This window comes from Python bivittatus, unplaced genomic scaffold, assembly GCF_059951505.1.
Source record: "Python bivittatus isolate LINGU-HERP-01145 unplaced genomic scaffold, Pbiv_v1 ctg000330_np1212, whole genome shotgun sequence".
NCBI classification, from domain to species: Eukaryota; Metazoa; Chordata; class Lepidosauria; order Squamata; family Pythonidae; genus Python; species Python bivittatus.
In genome coordinates, this window is record NW_028277058.1 from 51,938,591 (window position 1) to 51,947,699 (window position 9,109).

General features: G+C 44.7%; 1 protein-coding gene across 3 annotated transcripts in view; it reads right to left on the reverse strand.

The window, feature by feature from the left end:
• The window catches only part of EPS8 (EGFR pathway substrate 8, signaling adaptor), a 130,844-nt gene extending 125,384 nt beyond the window's left edge, over positions 1 to 5,460 (reverse strand). Inside the window, exon 1 of one of the 3 annotated variants that reach the window (XM_088141313.1) lies at positions 5,235 to 5,460. The gene's annotated coding sequence lies outside the window, so the exon portion shown is untranslated. The remainder of the gene's footprint in view (positions 1 to 5,234) is intronic. The other 2 variants (XM_088141312.1, XM_088141314.1) reach the window with 2 other exon arrangements.
• Positions 5,461 to 9,109: the final 3,649 nt, after the last annotated feature.

The window sequence follows — 9,109 nt, forward strand, 5'->3', positions numbered from 1 at the left end:
TAAACAAGCCACAATTGCATGGATTCTTAAAATGCACGAATGCAAAACCAAAATAATCACTTTATAGACTTGTGCAATGTGTAAACTACTCCTAACAAAGTGGGGGTAGTGATTTGAACGTTGGGCTAGAACAAGAGAGGTACAGACTGGGTTCACAAATAAAACTAAGCCATGGTTTGTTTAATCATAGTTTACTGAACAAAATACAGTTGGCTGGGTTCATACAATACTGCTACAAACTGATTTACAAATCACAGTGGCTGCGTTTACACAGTACACTAAGCTAAAACCAAACCAACTAAGTTACATTTTAATTTTCCAAGAGCATTAGGATTCGTTGTTCTCATTCATATGGAAACAGTGTGCACATGGACACGCGCACGGGCACAGGCATGGATTCCACTTCTCCCTCCTTGGAGTGAAGTCAGCGTGAATGTCAGAAATACTGAATTTCAAAAAGGCCAGGTGAATGCCTTGATAAGGCAGACCTCGTTATCGCAAGGTGTCCTAATTGCTTCTGAAAATAAATGTGTTTTGTTCACATTTGTGACCGCAGCTCAGACTTCTTTTTTCTTTTTAAGCCACAGTCAATGCCACTTAGAAGTAGACATCCATTTCTCTGTCCCTGATGGAGGGGCCTGCTGGCTCAAGAGATATGAGCGGACGTCCTCCTTTGCTTTTTAATTCTGGTGCTCAGAGCTGGGACCCTGATCTGGAACAACCAGGTTCAAGTAAGGAAAGAGTTATTCTTCAGAGAGAAAAATCATACATCATCGTCAAGATGATTACAAGATCCTTGCCTCAATCGAGCTAGACTTGAGGAAGAAATCCAGAAAGAGACACCCTTGAGAAAAGGGGAAGAGAAACTAGAGAAGAGGGCCGTTGTGGTTGGAGTTACTGCTGCAATTGTAAAAGCCACTGGAGGATAACTTGGAGGCTGGATCCCATGTAAATTTCAGCAGCTCCGTGAAAATCCTCCAGGGCCATTCTCTTCAGCTTTGCTCATGACAATCCAAGCAAGTCCCACCCCACAGTCTGTGAAACCCTGTATGAGGGACTTCTTCCTGGAATGGGAAACAGCCCAAAAATCTGTGCGCTCTATTAGCCAAAGTGAAAACAGTCTCCGCAAAAATCTGTTTCCAACAACTCTACAGAAAACTCAAGCTCTGGACAAAGTAGTGACAACAGTTCTCAGTAGTGAAAAGAACACCATTCCTCCAGCAGAAATGTTCATTTTCAAATACTATCAGCAAACTTTACTAGTAAGATTAGATTATACTTATATAAATGGACATTCCACATATTTCTCTGTATTTCCGTCGTTCAGCCTGAACGTTCTGTTGTTCATGTGGGCAAAACAGAATCACTCATGCGTAAGGAAGCAAAAAGCAGGAAAAAGGAGAATGTTGCAAAGAACAGATAATTAGAGGTATATACAAACCACCCAATCCTTTTGGAGATGTTGACGCCTACTTATTCTGAAAAATAAATCTCCCGTCTGGCTTCAGAAAATCCCACTCTTTTTCCCCAGCAGAATTGGGTACTATCTGCAAGCTATCTAGCACTTTATGAGTGGGGATGAAATGTGCCCTATCTCACAGAAATCAACCCAGAGAATTTCAAGCAATGCTCCTTCACTGATTTTTTAAAACTTTACTGTTCTGGGACAATCGTAACAAAATTTCCAGCTGCAGCAACCTCTTCTTGAGGAATAGCCATATTTCAGAGGGATTCATATTTCAGAGGGATCGACTAGGAGCTTGTGCAAAAGGAAGTGAACCTACAGAAGGATGATTCCCCCTTGATGGATCTGAGTGTTGGAACTGATCAGAAACAGAATAGGATAATAGAATAAACTTCCCAGCCTAATGGAATTCTTGCCCAAAATGAAAATAAAAGTGGTGGGATGGGAATATCAGGTCTGTAGACTAGGCTGGGAAGTTCAAAAAGGACACCTCAGAAGTAGGCAATGGAAAACCATGGCTGGTTTGTGACCAATACAGATATGTCTGTGCGACCATCAGGAGATGAGTTCAACTCAGTTTATTTGTTTCCCTTGAGTGGGTAGCAGAATTTTAGACAATGATAGTTGGGGTGGACAGAAAGGTACTTTCATAGGAAATAGATTGCATGCGCTATTCTAGTCATAATCCTGTTATTATGGGAATCAAAATCCAGAGAAAGAGTAACCCAATACATTTCCCTACAGATCCAGAAGGAATCTAGCATGTGAATGACCCTTCTCCACCATGGGTGAAGTTCAAATGTGTCAGGTTGATCTTCTTTTGGGGTGGCAGCCAGACACCAACCAGAAAAAAAGCATCTTTTATAAGCAAAGAAAGAGTGTTGGAAAATAAGAATACAACAGTTGCCATTCTGTCTGAAGAATGTGAAAGTCGTTCAGGCTTTAAAAAGGTATCTCATAACTTCTTGAGATCTTTTATCAGTGCAGGGAAACACAGGTATTTTGACATTCAAAAACAATTCCAAAGCAAGGCCTTCAGCTTAGCACATAATGCTACACTCAGTCCAGATCCAAGTGTCTCTGTGCATTTATTTTATACGCATGCAGAAACTAAGGAAACCCTAAAATATTTATCCACAGTAATATTCATCCCTGGAATATTTATTTAAATTTATTGACTGCCCAACTCCAGTCCTTCAGCAGTCACTCCACTCATAGAGCATCAACATGCAGAAGTTGGATTAACAGGGCAACGGATGTAGCACCAATATAAGCTCCGCTTCTAAAAATGGGGCAAAAAAGCAAGCTAATGACAGTCAGCTCAACAAAAAAGATGGTAGAAAGCAGAAATAAGCAAACTCATAGAAGAACAAGCCTTGACAAACCCCCTTCCCCCAACCTTACTCAAAGGTAAGCCAGGTCTCACTAATCTTGAGATATTTGAAGGTGTCAACAAGCATGGAGACAAGGGTGACTCGACAGACATTCTAAACTTGGATCCTCAGAACACCTTTCACAAAGTCCTATGTGAAAGTCTCCTGAACAAACTCAGCCACAATGGAATAAAAAGAGTTCCCTTGTATTAAAGAGCCAGTTTGGTGTAGTGGTGAAAGCACCAGGCTAGAAATGGGGAGACCGTGAGTTCTAGTCCCACCTTAGGCGCAAAGCCAGCTGGGTGACCTGGGCCATCCCTCTCTCTCAGCCCCAGGAAGGAGGCAAGGGCAAACCACTTCCAAAAATCCCGCCAAGAAAACTGCATGGATTTGTCCAGGCAGTCGCCAGGAATCAACACTGACTCAAAAGCACAGAATTCTCTTGGATTAGCGACTGGGTATAAAACAGGAGATAAACAGAAGGAATAAACGGGCAATTTTCATCCTGGTAAGAGTAAAAGCGGAGCCCTGGGATTGGTTCAGCAGAAGGCAACAAGGCGCTTGCGAGTGGGTATGTCGTCAGCAGACTCCGTAATTCAAATATGTATTTTCCTGGGCTCGCACAGCAACCTACCAACAGGTGTGACGTGCGTGCTCAGATCCACTCTAAAGCACTTTTCCAGCTTCAGAGCCAAACGCTGCATCTCCCTAACAGAGAAAAGGGTGTTTTTTCCCTCTCCTTCTCTCGTGACTTAGAACTGGGGTCCTCCCTTGAAACTAAATGCAGGAAGATCCAGGAGTGGCGGAAATACTTCTTCAACCAGAGCATAATTAAACTGTCAGATTTGCTTCCAGGAATTGTAAGGGCAGGCAAGTTGGAGGATCAGGCTACCAAAGATAATGAATGGCTGTTTTCTATCTCTGGAAATACTTTAAATACTGGCTGTGGAGAAGCGACACTGGAAAGGGGCTACTGCATTCCAGGCCAGGGTGGTAGACTGCCCAAAGTCATCCAGTTGGTCACAGCGTGTGCCCACAAAGCTTTTCTTCAGATCCTGTACGTTTCCAGACAACCAGATGATGGCAACCACTGCAGATCCCCAGGATAAGACCATCTCAGTTAAAGAGTTGGATGGGATGGAGGTAACATGGAATAGTACACCTTAGGGCACTGTGCAAACACAGCTTTTCTGACAGCAAACCCGTTGCTTTGAGAGAGAAGGGCTAGCTGTACTGTACACACAATTATCGTACCAACCAGCTGAAGTTAAGTGATACCTTTTGTTTCCTAATCCCAAGCCCTTTCATAGGAGATAAAGCACAAAAACGTGACCCACAAGCAGGGGCTGAAAGTACAGCAGGAGGTGGACAAATCCTCAGCCGCCCTTTCCACCCATCATAGGGTATGTTCACACAACCCTGGTAGAATTTCACCCATTTTCTAGATGTATACAACCAACCAAAGCATAAACTAATTATACAGATGGAGTTCACACTGGCTAAAACAAAGTTGGCTAGTTTGTGGTTTCGTGTGTTATACAAACACAACCAGCATCAGCTTTCTGGGACACTAGCTAGATCCGTGCAAGTCAGCTAGGAAATACTCTCATATTCTCATCCTTAGTCTGTTGAATAAACCACCATCGGCAACACATTAAGCTATAAAACAGGGTTTGCAAACTAATGGCAGACTTTACACAAAACACTAAGCCAAAACTAAACAAAGCCTATGAAGGCTTAACCTGTTCGGGGACTCCCACAAGCCTCCAACCTTGCTGCCTGCTTCTAATCCGGATTAGTTGTCCATCAAACATGCTGGTGAAAGATTAGGGGAGGTGAAATCCAGCCCAGCTGACGGGCACGAGACTGGGCAAAGCTGGGCGGGAGGTGGGGTGAGCGCAAACGCGCCCGCGTGTCAGGGGCCAGTATGCCGAAGAGAGAGAAAGTCACGCCAAGCAACAGGGCGAAACCAACCCCCTCTTGCCAAAAACCGAGTTGGGAGGACAGACTAGGGGGGGGGGGCGGCTGAATGCTCCGGTTACAGAGCAGGAAAGCCACAGGTAGGAACCCCCGAGATTCTGGTGTGGGAAATCCATATACACACCCCTATAGATTCCCCACGCTCAAAACTACCCCCCCCCCCCGCTGCTGATCGACAAAGGCCCAGGTGAGAGTCACAAACAAACGCCCCCTTTCCGCCCCGGAGACTCCCCCCCCCACCGCCTTCCACCCTGCGCCCGTGGAAATCGGAGACGGGGTGGCAATGGGGCTGCAGGATTCAGCGCAGTTCCCCCCACCCCGCGCGCGCAGAAGCCCCCCTTCAAGGCGGGAGGGGGCTGGTCTCGCCGCCGAGGGCTTACGGGCGACCCCCGAGCCGTGCCGCCGCCGCCGCCTACCTTTCTCGGGTGCCCCTTTCCGCTTCTGCTCATCCACAAAGCTTTTTCCCCGCGGGAGGGGGCACCAAACCGGAGGGAGGCGAGCAAAGCCCGCCGCTTCTGGCCCGGGAGCTGCGGCTCGTGCGCCTCGGCGGAGCCCTCCGCTTCCCGCAGGTCATGGGAGCCGAGCGGAAAGAGCCGCCGCCGCCGCCGCCGCCGCCGCCGCGCAGGGTACGCGAAGTGCCGCTTCGCCTTGCGAAGTGCCCGCCTCTGCCTCGGCGAGGCTCTCGCGCTTTCGCGGGCGCCGGACTCCCTCTAGTGACCCACCTGGGCTCCGCCGAGCGGAAAGGCTGGCGGCGACCCGGTTCACACGCGCAGCAGACCCGTCCTGCGGACTCCCTGGGCTCGAGGCTCCTCCTAAGCCGTTAAGGCGGGGGTTCGTTTGGCCAAATGGGTGGCGTGATCCCAGGCATCGTGGTTTATACAACGTGGGTTAGGGATTAGCGACGCGGATGAACCAAGCTGTGGTGGGTTTTCAACCAGCTGTGATAATGGCTTAGCAGGACGGGCGAATCCAGCCATTCTAAGCTAGGACCGCGGACTGAATCGTAGCTCAAGTCAGTGCATATTTCCACGGGAGTAAAACTCATTCAGCGCCATTCAACTCTCTTCTGAGACTGGCCTTGTAATTTCATCGCCCCCTCGCCCCCTCCCCGTTTAACCACATTCGGCTGAAATCACACACTACACTAAGCTACCATTCATCATTCACAAGCCAGAATGGGCCCATATCTATGATTTCAATACTAGCCAGTTCCTTTTCCTGCCTGCATGATAAATGGAGGTTGGACCAACATGGCAAGTTGAAATCAAGCAAGCTATTTTAGAGCAATGGCATCTTATATTGAGTAAATCCAGTTATTGACCTTTATGGTTCAGCGGGTACAAAATCGGTCTATTATTGATTTGTAAACCAAGGTGTGTGTGTGTGTGGGGGGGAAGCTTTGGAGACTGCGTAAGGTCCAACACTACTCTTTTGTTGCCCCCAGATTTGGGGAGCAAAATGAATGATGTTATAGGAATGTCTGTGTATATTTTTGTGTGTGTGTGTGTGTGTGTGTGTGTGTATATATATATATATATATGTGTGTGTGTGTGTGTGTATGCCGCTCCAGAAACTGGATTCATTTCCTTCTTTGTGGGAAGTTTAAGGGACAATATGACCATTTGTGATGCCATTACCTTCTCCATAGGAGTACAAATATTGGCCTCGCCCACTTTGGTGACATCATATCTCTGGCCACACCCCCAATTGCCATCAAAGGCCAAAAACATCAAAAGTGCGGACTTTGGTCACAAGAAAGTTGCCCCTCCCATCTTCAGGAGTATGAACATTCCACTTTGTGTCATTTGAACCCATACATAGGAGATCAAAAATAAAACATAGTGGTTCTCCTAAATCCACCATGCTAAAAGCGGGCAGGAATGTGCACAAAGAGAGGTTAAAAAAAGTCAAAATAGCTGCATATACACAAAGAGACAGGCCTTCCCTGGTACAGTTGCAGCTGACGTCTTGTCTTTTTTCTTCTTTTTATACTGTTTTAATGTGTTATTATAAAACCCAAGAAGTACATTACATTATTTGGGTACAGTGGTATTTATACAGTGATGACTGGAGGTTATTAACACTCTGATGTTTAGCTAATTTAAATCATTAAAGGTATAGAAAAAAGTTTATGTCAATATTAACTCTGATTTCTAAAATGTAATGTTGATAAGCGTAAGGTGGCTTAAATTTTGCATTTAAAGCTGAATGTGGCATTGATAAACAACTGCAGAATACATTAAATTATTTGTTATATAATAAAAGTTCCTATCTTAAGCTTAATACGAAGGTCTCCAGTATATTATTTATTGTTGTTTATGCATATTAAGAAAAATAAGAACAATAACAAAAAAAGAGTTTAAAAAACCATTTGGTTTCTAACTTCCCCCTTATTCCCCTCTGGGTTTATTCTCTTGGTCATTGCTGTTCCTTTGTCTTGTGCTGTTTTTGTGGTTTTTGTGGTGTTCTCTGTTTTTTAAATGTTTTAAAACTGTAAACTGCCCAGAGTTGCTGGGAGTTGGGTGGCGTATAAGTTTAATAAATTATTATTATTAATTATTTCCTGGGACTCTACCAATTTACAGGGTTTCTAAGCACTTAGGCCCCTTTGCAAACCATACTGTAAGTGTTTATATGGCAAATAGAAACCATATTGACTTTTTTGACCTCCCCTGTGGGCACCCCTGACAGGAAGCTGCCTTCTGTTGAGTTAGATACTACAACTGACTCCGGTTTAGAGCTAGTAATATTCCACCCCACATCTGCTTCTAAGACATACAAGGGATGACCCCATGGCCACCAATGGTCCGTAAAAGCTTTGAGCAGAGGTGCCTGAAGAACCCTTAATCCTTACCAATCTGTAAATATTAATGAGATAAATGGGAAAAATCATGTAATTCAGTACATAGGGAATAACTATAATAACTGCATTGACTTTATTTAGTTTGATTCTCATTCATCTGAAATTCAATTGCACCCAATTCAGCTTTTGCCCTGGTTCCACCCATCTCTTGTCTAGCCACGCCCACTTTGGGGGCGTGTCACATCCTCCATATACTGAATGGCCTAGTGCAGTGTTTCTCAACCTTGGCCACTTTAAGATATGTGGACTTCAACCCCCAGAATTCCCCAGCCAGCATGGCTGGCTGAGGAATTCTGGGAGTTGAAGTCCACATATCTTAAAGTGGCTAAGGTTGAGAAACACTGGCCTAGGATAACCCTGGCAGAAAACAGTTGTGCCCCCTCTGATCTAATGCACGGTTATCTACAGGGACTGAAAAAATGAACCTGGGATACGTTGTGCTAAAAAGTGCATTCCTCGAAATGGATGCAACTTTTCTCTGCTATTTATAATAGACTGTGATTGTGGACTGTTAAGGAAAAGATATTTTTGAAACACGTACTTCTTATTTTTGATTGTCTCCAAAAATGGTCTCTTGGACGTCATCCAGTCTTTCCACTCCCTTCTCACCCCCATGAAATGTACACACAGCTCCGACGCTGTATATATAAAAAACTTTTTTTAATTTAAAAAAAAAATCCAGAACAAGATATCATTCAACAACAGTAACAAAAAGATAACATGGCGTCTTTTTGGACGCAGATACTATTTTTGTCTCCAATCTTACAAAATGTCCTCAAGAGTCTCCAGCTCCCTCAGTGATCTGATCCTGCCAGCAAAGTATATTTTATGACTTCGCATAATTCATGTTGTGCTCTGTCCATTTTTCTGTTGGGTTCAAAACAGGCCAACTCTTCTGTGTGCTGCTTCCTTCAACTTTTTAAATTGAGTCCTTGGTAAAATACCCTCTACTGAAGCCCAATACATTGCATCGTATGAATTTCCCATAATGCCCTAGAAATAAACTACAGTGGGGCATTGTGGGAAGCGTTCTCATGCTGCCGGCAGGAGTGGAGGGTGGGTATTGAAATCAATGGTCCTTGTAGGTGCCAAGGGTTATAAAAAGGCTTGATTTTATTTTTCTTGGCAGTGCTGCAATTGAGGAAGGACAAATATTTGTACTGAAAGAACCTGCCTAGTGATGAATCTGTTCTTTTCCTTTTCATCTTCAAGAACCATGCTACGAGCTCAAGATCTTAGATGCAGCTAAGTGCTTTTAGACCATGTTAGACTCCAGACTGCAGGGACAGAGGGCTCTTTAGTTGGTAAATGATATTCTTCCTTCATTTCCTTTAAAACAGTGTTTCTCAACCTTGGCAGCTCTAAGATGTGTGGACTTCAACTCATGGACTTCAACTAAGATGTGTGGACTTCAGTGGCGGGCGGGGG